Source organism: Pantherophis guttatus, chromosome 5 (assembly GCF_059756535.1).
Source record: "Pantherophis guttatus breed Tessera chromosome 5, ASM5975653v1, whole genome shotgun sequence".
Classification (NCBI taxonomy): domain Eukaryota; kingdom Metazoa; phylum Chordata; class Lepidosauria; order Squamata; family Colubridae; genus Pantherophis; species Pantherophis guttatus.
The window spans coordinates 106,201,565-106,215,763 of NC_142067.1; the positions used below are offsets into that span (position 1 = coordinate 106,201,565).

At 38.2% G+C, this 14,199-nt stretch overlaps 1 protein-coding gene across 2 annotated transcripts in view; it reads right to left on the minus strand.

Annotated features, from left to right (window-relative positions):
• Positions 1 to 14,199, minus strand: part of FGF14 (fibroblast growth factor 14) — a 357,939-nt gene that overhangs the window by 199,942 nt on the left and 143,798 nt on the right. The gene's annotated exons all lie outside the window — the stretch shown is intronic.

Genomic DNA, 14,199 nt, shown 5'->3' on the forward strand with positions numbered 1-14,199 from the left:
AAAGTTGGGTATGAAGTTTCCTCTTTTCTCCACTCCTACCCATTCCAACACGTTGCAAGACACATTCAGAAATTAGATACTGCCTCTGAGCATTACTGTTAACTCCATCACTATAGTGAAAGTCTAAATCCAATATTACATAGCGTCTCTTTCAGTTTCCCAGTGACAAACATGAAAGGCAAATGCCTTCAACAAACTGCAGTCTCAAATCCAGCTAACAAATATCTCAAATGTGAGCTCAACAAAATATAGAGATAAATGCTGGATCTGCTGTAGAACAGTATTTCCCAAGCTTGGCAACTTGAAGATGTGTGGGCTTCAATTCTCAGAATTCCCCACTGGGAATTGAAGTCCACACATCTTCAGGTTGTCAATATTGAGAAACATGGCTGTGGACTACTTTCTGTTTAAAAATGTGTATACAGTTTGTTTATAACATTTTGATGGTAGGAGCAAATGCCGACTTTTTTCTTTACCAAGAACTGGAGTTTGTTTTTGGCAAACATCTCAATTTTGCACAGAGAAACTTCATCTTATTGTTGCAGAAGGATTATAAACTATAATCTTGCCATGCCTTTATACTTGTTGAGATAGTGAATGATTAAAAAAACAAATTATCGGGATTGGGGGGGAAAAAATCTGTATTGCAGCTCTTTTCCTTCTGACAAAAAAGCTGAGATATATTGCTTGCGTGAAGCCCTAGAGGGCAGTAAAGCAACTCCAATACACACCAAGTCGATTTCTGCCAAAGGGGAAAAAATTACTTCTTAGTGAAAATTAATTCATGATCTCTCTCTCTCTCCCTCTCTCTCTCTTCCCACCCCCCCAACCTCATTAAAAGTATTCAGAGGCACAGTGTGATTCACCACTTCAGTCCATTTGCAGCAAATAGCTAAATATACCCTAAAAGATGCTAACTGAAGCATATTAACAAAGTTATCAGTTTGGTCCTAAAGAGAAATTTGTTCAATGCAAATAGGAAAATTTAACAGAATTCCCCTCATCCCATCTATAGGCTACAAGATGTTCTCCGCATGGAGTATTATTTAAAGAAAACACTACCACAAGATCAGAACAATCACCTTAAACAATATGCAATCGACGAGAACAATCTTGTTGCTGTCAGATCACAATGCTGTTTTTCTGCTAAAACAAATCAGGCCTATTCCTACCAGGGCTAAGGACAAATGACTGCAAAAACCATATGCAGCATAAAGGCAGCAAATATTTCAAAGCAAACACTGTAACACTGCACAACTGGTTTCAGACAAATGAATTAAACATTTCTTACCTGACAACTGATAAATAGGTCATGATAATAAGTGTTCAATTGTAAAATCTCAATCTATTTTACCATTTCTTCCAATTGAGAAATAGTAAACTAAAAGACCCAGGCAATTCAAGAATTCACAATTCTTCAGTTCTCAGCATTCACTCAACCTGTTTTCCTGTTGCGCCTTAGTGGAGTTTAAGTCGAAAATATCTGGGCGCACCTGCTTAGAACAGGCAGGTCTATCTTATCTGTCATTTTAGTTAATCCAGTTAATCCTTATACGGTTTATAGTTAGATAAGCATGCAATTAAATCTTATTAAATAGAAAGAAATTTAGATTAACTGCTCCACTGAGTTAACCAAGGTTTACATAAAGTAATCTGAGGAACTAATTCAGAAGTAACTCAGAAGACCATTGCTGTTTTTCTTGCATGCTGCATGCTAGAAGCATGTTCTGGCATGTTGCATCTTCTAGCATGTTGCATGCTGCAGACTATGAAACTGAAAGGAGGCCAACTGCCCATCCAAGCAGAAGCCAGCTGAGAGGCAGCCTGGCAACCTAGTTAAGAAGCATCCCAGCAATCCAGTTGAGAGGCAGTCTGGCAGCCCCAGCTGATAGGCAGCCTAGCCACTCAGCTGAAAGTTGGCCTGGCAGCCCAGCTGAGAGACAGAGCGGTAGCCTGGTGGCCTGGCTGAGAGGCAGCCCAGTGTGGCCCACTTAAAAGGTGGCCTGGCAGCCCATCGACCCAGGGGCCAGATATTCCAGGACGGGGGTTGAGGCAGCCAGAGGCCAGTTGAGTGGAAGCAGCTCGGTGCAAAAGGAGGCCAGCTGAGCAGCGGCAGCACAAAGCTAAGTTGCAGCAGGAGCAGAGCACCCAGAGCAGCACATCGTACTCAAAAACCCTGGCAGTGGCCAGGCAACTGAAGGACAAGAAGGCAGGGAGAAAAGGGATAAGTACAAAACACTTCTAGACAGGAGGAAAGAGATAAATTTTCAAGGCAAGGAATAGAGAGCTGAGAGCAAAGCATCTCCCAGAAAGGATTTCATCCAAAAAGAACTGCATATAAAAGTGCACACTTTTGCATGCTTCTACATATTTAAAATGAACTTTTAGAATTTAAAATTTTTTCATTAGAATTTTTTCCTAAATCTGTGGTTAAACCTTTTTACATTTCAAACATTTATAAACTTTTAATCCTTAAACAAACTAGCAAAAAGAAACATAGCCAGGGAAAAATAGACGGACACTGTTGTGATTTGTAAAATATGCTCCATGTATGTCCTTATGCCCATAGAAGACCCAAATTACACATGTACCAAATGTAAACTAAATGAATCAGTGGAAGAAAAAGTAAAGGGTCTAGAGGTAACTTTAGCCACTCTGAAACTCAATCTACAAAAATGAAAAACTCCAACTTAATGAAGACGACTATATCCAAATTGAACATTATATACAGTTTCTAACAGAAATGACCCTGTATCTGAAGCTTTAGAGGAAGACTGATAGAAACATGTGATTCATAGAAAGAAACAAGAACCAAGAACTATGGCCCTGCTGTCTAGTCCAGCCTTTTGGAGCTGAGCAATCGATTTCATAGTCTCCCCCTGGAAAAAAGCATGCAGACACCTAGAAAAGAGGCTTCTTTAAGTGTTCCTGTGAAAGGAAAAAAAGTAACTCAGACTTTCCTATGGGAAAAATAGGCAAGTGTTGGTGATAGGAGATTCAATTCTTAGGAGAACAGAACCAGCTATTTGTAGACCAGACGTTACATCTACGAAAGTATGATGTCTCCCTGGAGCAAAAATCAAAGACATGACTAAAATAATCAAGCCACAGATTATTATCCATTTCTTCTTCACATAGAGATGAAGGACACAACAATGAACCTGAAAACAATATCGAGAAATGAGGAGCAGCTAGGCAAGAAAATTAAGAATTTAGGAGCACAGGTGGTATTTTCATCTGTACTTCCAATGAAAGGTCAACATCCAATTGACCTCATTGACCAACATCCAATGAGTGAACAAAGAATTTAAGAAATGAATCACTGGCTTAAGAGTTGGTGCAGCCAAGAGAACTCCAAATTCCTAAACCATTGTCTGCATTACCTACATTATCACTTTACCTATATTACCACTTTAAATATGAGCCACCACTGTGCGGCAGCAGCCAAAAAACCCCAATGCACTCCTCAGTTGCATTAACAGAGGGATAGGCTCAAGATCATGTGAAGTATTAGTATCGCTTGATAAAGCCTTAGTAAGACCACAGTTGGAATACTGCATCCAGATTTGGTCACCATGTTATAAAAAAGATGTTGAGACTACTCTGGAAAGAGTGCAGAAAAGAGCAACAAAAATGATTAGGGGGCTGGAGGCTAAAACATATGAAGAACTCTGGCAAAAATTGGCTATGTCTAGTCTAGTGAAAAGAAGGACTAGGGATGACATGAGAGCAGTGTTCCAATATTTGAGGGCCTGCCACAAAGAAGAGGAGGATAACCTATTTTCCAAACCAACAGAAAGCAAAACAAGAAACGATGGATGGAAACAAATCAAGGAAAGAAGCAACCTAGATCTAAGGACAAATTTCCTAACAGTGAGAACAATTAACCAATGGAATGGCTTGTGGGTGCTCCATCTCTTTAAGAAGAGACTGGATAGCCACATATCTGGAATGAGAAGGGGGTTGTACTAGAAGACCTCCAAGGTCCCTTCAATCTCTGTTATTCTATTATTCTGTAAGTTCCATTGAATTCAGTGAGACTTGTTACTAGGCAAGTTATATGAGATGGAAATCCTCATATATATTTAATACATTAAAAGCTGTGACTCATTTAGGGCCATGTTAGATAGAATGAAGTGGATGATGAGTTTTTGGGTGCATGATTTGGTGAGCATAGCATCACCTACTTAATCAGATTGAAGTTGGCTTGTAGTTGTAGTGCATTTATGAATTCACATGATTGTAATTCCATGGCAATAGGCTTCACCATATTCAAGTAACCATTAGCATTAATAAAAACTCACATTTAGTGTAATTCTGCAGGAAAAATAAATAAATGAAAGAAGCATGTATCGCAAATTCCCTTGGACGAAACTTCAATATTTCCAAGAAACAACTTATGACAATGAACAATGCAAACTTCAGATGTAGTTGCTGAAAGTAGGAAAGATCCAAATACTGAAACTGGGATTTTTTGGGAAAAAAATAGTTTAATATCGTAATATCTTTAAAAACCTAAACTCATTAGACTACACATTCTATGTATTTAGACAAAATGTATATTTGTCTATATTTAGACAAAATAAAGCACATACATACAGCTTTTGCCTGTTGTTATAAGTTACAAAGTGCAAGTTTTCTTCCAAATAAAGAATGACATTGTAAAATCATTTTTTAAAAGTTGCCAAGTTGAGACAATTGCATTCTTCAGTAAAGTTGCTGAATGGAGTAAAGGTACAACTTCTAAAAGACACATGTTGTTGTTATTAGTTGCGAAGTTGTGTCTGACCCATTGCAACCCCATGGACAACATTCCTCCAGGCCTTCCTGTCCTCTACCATCTTCTGGAATCCATTTAAGCTCACGCCAACTGCTTCAGTGACTCCATCCAGCTACCTCGTTCTCTGTAGTCCCCTTCTTCTTTTTGCCCTCAATCTCTCCGAACATTAGGCACTTCTCCAGTGAGTCCTTCCTTCTCATTAGGTGGCCAAAGTATTTGAGTTTTATGTTCAGGATCTGGCCTTCTAAAGAGCAGTCAGGGTTGATTTCCTCTAGGACTGACTGGTTTGATTGCCTTGCAGTCCAAGGGACTCGCAGGAGTCTTCTCCAGCACCATAGTTCAAAGGCCTCAATTTTTTGGCACTCAGCCTTTCTTACGGTCCAACTTTCACAGCCATACATTGCAACTTGGAAAACCATAGCCTTGACTATACACACTTTTGTTGGCAGGGTGATGTCTCTGCTTTTTAGTATGCTAAAGCCCTATGGACAGTACCAAAAGGCAAAAAGACACATATGTACACTAATTTACCTAGCTAGGTTTCAGCATTGAATCTGATTCCTGAGGCAATCTCTAACTCTTGGGCCCTAACTCTAATAAAGATTGGGCTAAGGAAAGCCACTGGTACAACTCCAGGATTTGAGGCTGAAGGCATTTATAGAAAGAGGAAACTATAAGAGTGGGCTGTAGTAAATGAGATGTGTGGACAGTTACACATGGCTACCTGTGGGAAGCTACATATACAGTAGTACCTGGTGGGATACCTGTGCAGCCCAGGAAGAGCATATGAAGGACACATGTCAACTCCCTAGCAGTGCTAATTTTATGCTGAAGTTTGATCTGTACCTGTTACCTTATGTAATCTCAAATAGGTATATATTTGTATGAAATGCAAATCAATATAATGATTTGTATTTTTTTTAATTAAATCCAAATGGGACTTATCTTATGGTTGAGTCGTCATGAACAATCTTTTTTTCCCCCAAATGCTTGGAAAATTTATAGAGTCAGGAGTAAAGTTTTGGTCTGCCTCCAACGTTGTCAGCTTCTGTCTTGAAGGCTGAAAAACTATGAAACTACCCAAACAGTAACAAAAATACAATATTCTTGAATGCATAGAACTACAAAAACACATGTCAAAACTAAAATGATCTAGTGCAGGGGTGTCAAACTCATGGAGTCACGGCGGCGTCATGTGACATATTGGAATTTCCCCCCCTTCGCTAAACCGGGCATGGGCGTGGCCAGCGCATGATGCATCTGGACTGTGGGCCGGGACTTTGACTGCCCTGATCTAGTGCAAATTTAATCTACATGTTTTACTATTAGCCTCTTGGCAATACTTTTCTCTTTCTCAGACTGGCTATCTTAAATCCTTGACAAGAATTATTGTAAATATGCTAATGGTAGACCATTTTGTAATAAATAGGAGAGACTGAAAAATGAGCCCAAAACATGAATATATAGAAGATGTATATATACCACAGGTTAGTTTAACTATTATTCCTGGAATCCTGGAAATAAATGTGAAAGTGGTGCCGCCCAGAAACAAAGAATATTAAAAATATTCTTAGGATCATCATCAAACCACAATTTCTTACATTCCTTCTAGCAATGAAGGGAGGAAATTGGAGTCCTCAAAATGTTGATGGACTACAATTCCCAGCATCCTTCACCATTGACCAATCTGAATGAGTCTTGCAGTTCCTCAAATATCTCAAGCTACTATTTTCACACCCTTATCATAGACAGACTGCAATGGTGAGTGCAGTTATACAGATAGTCTTCGATTTACAACAATTCACTTAGTGACCATTCAAAATTACGGCACTGAAAAAAATGACTTATGACCATTTTTCACACTTATGACCATTGCAGCATCCCCATGGTAATGTGATTTACATTTGGATCAGGGGTGAAATGCTCCTGGTTCGGACTGGATTGCCCAATCCGGTAGCGATGGCAGTGGGTGGTTCGGAGAACTGGTAGCAAAAATCCTTGCCCCCCCCCATGCCCCAGCTGAGCCGTGCGATCATCAGAGGCTTTTTTTTTTTAACTTATAAAAGCATTTTTTCTTCGGCCAAAAAAATGCTTTTAAAAGTTAAAAAAAAAAAGCCTCTGATGATCGCACGGCTCAGCTGGGATCGTCAGAGTCTTTTAAAAGCATTTTTTTTGTAAAAAAAAAAAAATGCTTTTAAAAGGCTCTGACGATCCCAGTTGAAGAGGTTGTAGAAAAAATGCTTTTAAAAGGAAAAAAAAAAAAGTTTAGTCACGCCCACCCAGTCACATTATCCCCACCCACCCACCCACCAAGCCATACCCACAGAACCGGTAGTAACAAATTTTACATTTCACCACTGATTTGGATGCTTGACAACTGACTCACATTTATGATGGTTTCACTGTCCCGGGATCATGTGTGGTCCAGGGATCATGTCCTTTTACAACCTTCTGACTAAGCAAAGTCAACGGGGAAACCATATTCACTTAACCGGGTTACAAATTTAACAACTGCAGTGATTCACTTAACAAGTGTGGCAAGAAAAGTTATAAACTGAGGCAAATTTCTCACTTGGCTACAGAAATTTTGGGCTCAATTGTGGTGATAAGTTGAGGACTAGATACATTGATATGTCCCAGATGCCTCTCTGCAAAAATGGCAGTCCAGCAGTGCTGAGTTCAGTTCATGCTCCTAAATGTCTATAGAGATTCTCAGCCATCCAGGTCATGATTGTCCCAAAGATGCTTTTTCAAGAGGCAACTAGACTTTCTGGTTTTTCTTGATATTTCGCTTCTCATCCAAGAAGTTTCTTCAGCTCTGGTTGGATGGTGGGGAATTCATGCTCCCTATCTAGTGTATTTCAAACCGTCTCCTATTATATTCACCTTTCAGTATAGTGCAGACCTCTAACCAGGTGCTTTTTCCTCTGTTTGAAAAATAATTGCTCCCAGCTGCATCCTTTATATTCCCTCTCGGCTTCTTTCCTCTTTAATGAGTACACCTGTGGCCCCTCCTTACATAGCACAGCATGCAGAACAGGGTATCTAATGGAAAGTGTAAACAAAGGTCAAGATGTATTATTTTAAAAAAAAAACTTGTGCAAGTTTGCTCTGGGGATATGAACAATTAATCAGGGCCAATTTGTCTTTTTCACAAATAAGAGGCAGGCTGACCATGGACATTTATAACAAGGGGTGTTTCTTTCTTTTTCATTAAATCAAAGACCAGATAAACAGAACACTCTCAAAATCAGAATGAGATGGTTTTACAATAAAATTGCTAGAATCCTGTGTAATCTTCGCTTGGGTCAAATTCTGTTCATTTTACAGGACTTCTTTCTGAGCAAACTACATAGGAAACAACTATAAGATATCCATCCTAATACTTATTAAGAAATAACTTTAAATACAATGGATCCTGTTCTAATTAGAATGTTCCAATTAGGGCTCCTATATCAGAATTTCAAAAATAAGATGGCAGTAAGCGTTAGTAGGTGAGATAGAGATAACAAGCTAACCTCTTTGTTACCATCTACTGTGGCAGCACAGATATAGGTACCCTGATATCAACTAAATGTTTTTAAATAAATAAAATAAATAAATAAATAATTTTATTTCTATACCGCCCTTCTCCCGAAGGACTCAGGGCGGTGTACAGCCAATTTAAAAACACAAGACACAACAATAATTAAAAATTAAAATAATTAAATAGATTTGGCCGATTTAAAACCCTAAAAATTAAAATACCCCAATTTAAAATTATTATATTGACAGCCCTGCCTGGCGGAACAACAGGGTCTTCAGTGCGCAGCGGAACACCCGGAGGTCGGAGATCTTACGTATTTCCAGGGGCAGTTCATTCCACAGGGCTGGGGCTCCCACAGAGAAGGCCCTTCCCCTGGGTGTCGCCAGCCGACATTACTTGGCTGATGGCACCCTGAGGAGACCCTCTCTGTGGGAACGGACTGGTCGGTGGGAGGCTATTGGTGGCAGAAGACGGTCTCGAAGGTACCCGGGTCCTATGCCATGGAGCGCTTTAAAGGTGGTAACCAACACCTTGAATCACCTTTAAGATAGGAATGAAATCTAAATTTACTAAAGAATAAACTTCATTAGACCCAGATTGGTTTCTAAGTAAACAGGCTGAGATACAGTCTATAAAACAGGTGATGTCTTTTCAAACAAATTGTAAGCCCTATGAGTTTAATGTTGAAGTAATTGAGAGATTCAGCCTTTTACCTTGGTATACATATTATTGTGTGAATCCAGCTTCTATAGCTTTTACATGTAAAATGTCATTAAATGAAGAACTTTTTCTGCCCTTTCCACTATCCCTTTTATTCCCTGGACGTAAGATTTTGTTTTGGCTTCTAATAGAAGGGAGATTCAACTGAGATACCATGTTTGGAATAAATGCATGTGAGTATCCATCCATCCATCCATCCATCCATCCATCCATCCATCCATCCATCCATTCTCAGTTGCTTCTGTTTTTTTTTTTTATAACTCCCCCACCTGCCTGCTTTCATTTTATTTCTTGTTTGCCAAATTTCTAAACTGCTCATCTCATCTAACTGACCCACATAGATTTAGTCATATCTATTTATTGAGGCCTCCTATAAAGCGAGTCACAAAGATAAAATGCATTTGTGATAATAATCAGGAAATTTTATTTATTTATTTATTTATTTTATTGGATTTATATACCGCCCTCCTCCCGAAGGACTCAGGGCGGTGAACAGCCACAGAATAAAACACATAAATACAAAAATTTAAAATAGAATAAAAACGAATTAAATAATTTGGCTGAGACAAATTTAAAATACCCAAAAATTTAAAAACAAATTAAAATTTACATTTAAAAGGGGAAAAATGCTTTTTATTAAGGAAGAAATACCATTTTATCTCAACTATATTGTCTCAAACCATTTCATGAAAGTTCTACCCCTTCAGAATTTGCAGGATCTTTTTTTTTATAATAATTTTTATTCAACATTTACATCCTTAACATCCTTGTTATATTTTTACAGCTTTCCGATATCGGCATCTTTGATAATATGTATAACCAACTATACACACATACATTTTATATATTATTTACTAATTTCTACTGTATATTCACTACAATTTGCAGGATCTTGTTGCTTTATAGAATAGAATAGAATTCTTTATTGGCCAAGTGTGATTGGACACACAAGGAATTTGTCTTTGGTGCATATGCTCTCCGTGTACATAAAAAGACAAGATACACTCGTCAAGAATCACAGGGCACAACACCCAGTGACAGTCATGCGGTACAATAAGCAATCGAAACATACTAGGAAATAATCAATATCAATATAAATCACAAGGATATAAGCAACAAGTTACGGTCATGCAGTCACAAATGGGAGGAGATGGGTGACAGGAACGATAAGAAGACCAATAGCAATAGTAATGCAGCCTTGTGAATAGTTTGACAGTTTGAGGGAATTATTTGTTTAGCAGAGTGATGGCGTTCGGGGGAAAAACTGTTCTTGTATCTAGTTGTCTCGGTATACAGTGCTCTATAGTGTTGTTTTGAGGATAGGTGTTGAAACAATTTATGTCCAGGATGCGAGGATTCAAAATCAGTATGTGTTATGGACAGAATTTAATGCATTGTATATTTATTTTGACATAAGGCAAGTTTATACAGATCCTCTTTCTTTTTACCTACTTATTTTCTTACTTTTCCTCTGATGGAAAAGAGATGGTCTCTTTAATTGTATATCTTTTGTGTAGCCATATTTAGTTCCCAGAATTGCTGTGAAGTTCTTTTGGGGGAAAAAATTGAGGAAACTTCTGTAATGGAAAGCACTGAGTCAAGGAAGAAAATTCAGAAGGGTTTTAATTAGGGTTGTGAAATTAAAAATCTAGGAAGAGTTGCTTAAAATTGGCTGTGTTGGTTAGCTACTCAATCATAATATTGATAAGCTCTCTGCTTTTCACTTTGGAAATTTACTGCCCAGTTCTGTGTATGTTTAATTGGAAGGAAAATCTGTGTGGTCAGTTATTATTTCCTAGTGTGCATGTTTGCATTTCAGAAGAAGCCCTGGGAAGGAAAATTTGGCTTGGAGACCAAATGAGAAGGATGGGAAAGGAATCTAGAGGAAAAAAATGGATCTAATTTTGAAAAATCTAGAGAAAGGATAAGCGGAGAAGAAAGAGAAAGTGTCTTTTAAAGAGCAGAATCCTCTTTCCACAACATGAACTTTCTGAGACTATTCCCGAAATGGAGACATAAAAATACAAGAAATGCACCAAATATTATCACATGACAAATTATCTGAAGGACAGAGTCTCCTCCCATCAAACCAGCTTCAACATACTGTTCCTTGTACTTATCTATAGCTATCAGTTGCAATGTATCTTCCTATATCCTGTGATCCTGCCATCACAGCATGCAACCATGGAAACATACTGGGAAAACACATGATTGCCAAAATTACAAATATGCCATTATTTCATCTTTGCAACTGGCAAGGTTAAGGAAAGGAGGAATCAGATTTGCAGGCAAGAAGTTGCTCATAATTGCAACTGCTCATGTTTCTGTAAACTAGTTGAAAGGACACAACATAAACCAAAAACATGGTTTGGGTGCGCTAGCTGTATATTCCTTTGTGTCCAATGAGAGTTATTATTGCTCTAGAACTATCAGTTGAACAAGGCAGAATTCTTGATTAATGACAGGATTTATATTCTGCTACTGATCAGCTGGAGTTAGATTGTTGGTGCTCTTAGCATTTTGTAGATCAAGAGACTTCAAATTATCAGCTTCAGATTATTTGTGATGGACACAGATTTTGATCTGTGGAAATGCCCATAGATTTTCCCACCATGAGCTACAAATTTTTATTTTTAAATCAGGATTTTCACATTTTTGGCACCAGTGAGCATATTTGGAATTTTGATAGTAAGCTATTTTGATGCGATGGGGAAGGCATTATAGTATAGCCATTAAATGGCAGCAAAAAAACTTTTTTTAAAAAAACCAGCTTTTTGCTTCCATCTAGAGCAGGGGTGTCAAACTGGCGGCCCGCGGACCGGATGAGTCACATACAGGCCATGCCCACCCCAACTCTGTGAAGGGGAAAAACGTCACGAAAGTTCACATGATGGCAATGTGACACCACAAGTTTCACACCCGTGATCTAGAGCTCTTCAGACCTTCCTTGTTTCAGATCCCGTTTTCTCCCCTAGCTTCCTTTCCCATTCTTCTCATTTCATCTCCAAGACATTTTTCTCTTGTGTTTCCCCTTTCCTTCCCATGACTTACAGACATGTACACTAGACAGTGGTTGGTTTCAAAATTTTTTACTACTGGTACTGTGGGTGTGGCTTGGTGGGAGTGGCTTGGTGGGTGTGGCAGGAAAAGGATACTGTAAAATCTCCATTCCCTCCCCACTCCAGGGAAAGGTTACTGCAAAATCCCCATTTCCTTCCAATCAGCTGGGACTCGGGAGGCAGAGAATAGATGGGGGTGGGGCCAGTCAGAATTTTTACTACCAGTTCTCTGAACTACTCAAAATTTCCGCTACCGGTTCTCCAGAACTGGTCAGAACCTGCTGAAACCCACCTCTGACACTAGGAGATAATAACTGACCACACAGGTATTCCTTTTTGTTCTATTTGGCCTGATCCGAATCTTAATAGTTGTAGAGAATTTTCCTCCATTGCCATTTTTTCCTGCAGGAAACTTGTTATCTTGAAGACAAATCCTGCATAGAGCTTTGGGTGGGTTTTGGGTGATAGTATATTGGTTTGCAAAGTAGAGTTGAGATATTCTCGTTTCACAGAATAATAAGCTCCAGTTGCTCCTGTGTGTGACTAAGTAATAACCTCATCTATGCTAATGCTTTAAGAGTTACAATATGTGAATGGCTTGCTTGACAAAAATCATGTGGGTAGTGAAGCAGTATCTATAGACCCATCTGGTAAAATTAGACTTTCTTGTTTTTTGCTCTCCTTTTGTGCCACTCTGCATAATGTTACATGCCACAAAGCATATGTATATAGGAATCAATGAATTGTAAAGAATGTATTGAAATCCAAAGCCTTGCTAAAATGAGACGAAAACAGCTCTCCCTGACCTAGATTAAAAGGGGGAAAAAAAAGATTGCATCAGTCCAAAGGTCATTATATTGGATTGGGCTTTTTTTTTTTTCATTTTTAAGAGATTGATTCTTGAAACCGGAGTTACTTTATCTCCATGCTTGGATACTGTATTTTTAATAATGTTCATGACCCAACTAAATGTTTTACATTATGCACGTATGCTAAATATCTGCTCTTTCCATTGAATACAAATTTTATATTCCTGTTTAATCAGCAAAGTAAAAAAAAATATCTTTATTTTTATATACTATTTCCCACCTAGTTACACAAGTGTTACATCTGAATGCACTTTAAGGTAGTTATATTACTGAAATTCTAAACACCTGATTTGGTATGCAAATTTGACCTGCTTTTGTATCTCAATTGTAAATCGGTAAAACCACTTTTGGTTTTAAAGTAAGGATCCTAAGAATTTAGCAGTTTTATAAGTACAAGTAGAGACTTCTTAAATTATGTGATTTTTCTTAGGTGGGTGTTCTTGTTAATTGCTGTGAAGTACAGATATTATCATCAGCCTTTAGTACCAGCTTTCTTTAGACTTGAAAGTCTTTTCTGAAGGTAATATAGTTCATTATATTAGATATATATTTGTTATTCCACAGAATAGCCGTCGCAGCAATATTTCTGCTTTAGCAGCAGCACTGACTACCAAAAAAAAGTACCAAGCAAAGGAGATAGTGGGATTTGCCCTGGGCATGAGTGGATTTTCATAATCCAATCTGAATTATTTAAATATTAACTAAATGGACTCATTTCCTGCATATCTGAATCTTAAGAATCTCTAAACTCTTGCAGTTCTCAGTTCTCCCGAGAGACCAAGTTAATTGTCATAGACTGAAGAAGTCACTTGGATAAGCAGTAAAGCATTTCTTAAATGAAAGCTTTATCTCTGTCTCTATGTTTTTTTATTAAGCTTTAACAACCAGCACCTTGAAATGAAACCCAAAGCAATTTGGCAACCAATGCAGCTTGTAGAACAGATCTATAACATGAGCATTCTAGAACTACCTGAATTCCTGCATTGAATTCCAGGAGTTAGTTATATATTACAGAAAGAAGTATGTTATTTGTCAAACCCCTGGATGTATTTTCAAGCAATTATTATTAGCAACAACTTGCTAATAAATTTATGAAACTGATGACAGAATTAGCCAATCCAGAGGGGGTATTCAGCAGGTTCTGACCAGTTCTGGAGAACCGGTAGCAGAACTTTTGAGTAGCTTGGAGAACCAGTAAATACCACCTCTGACTGGCCCCGCCCCCATCTATTGTCTGCCTCCCAA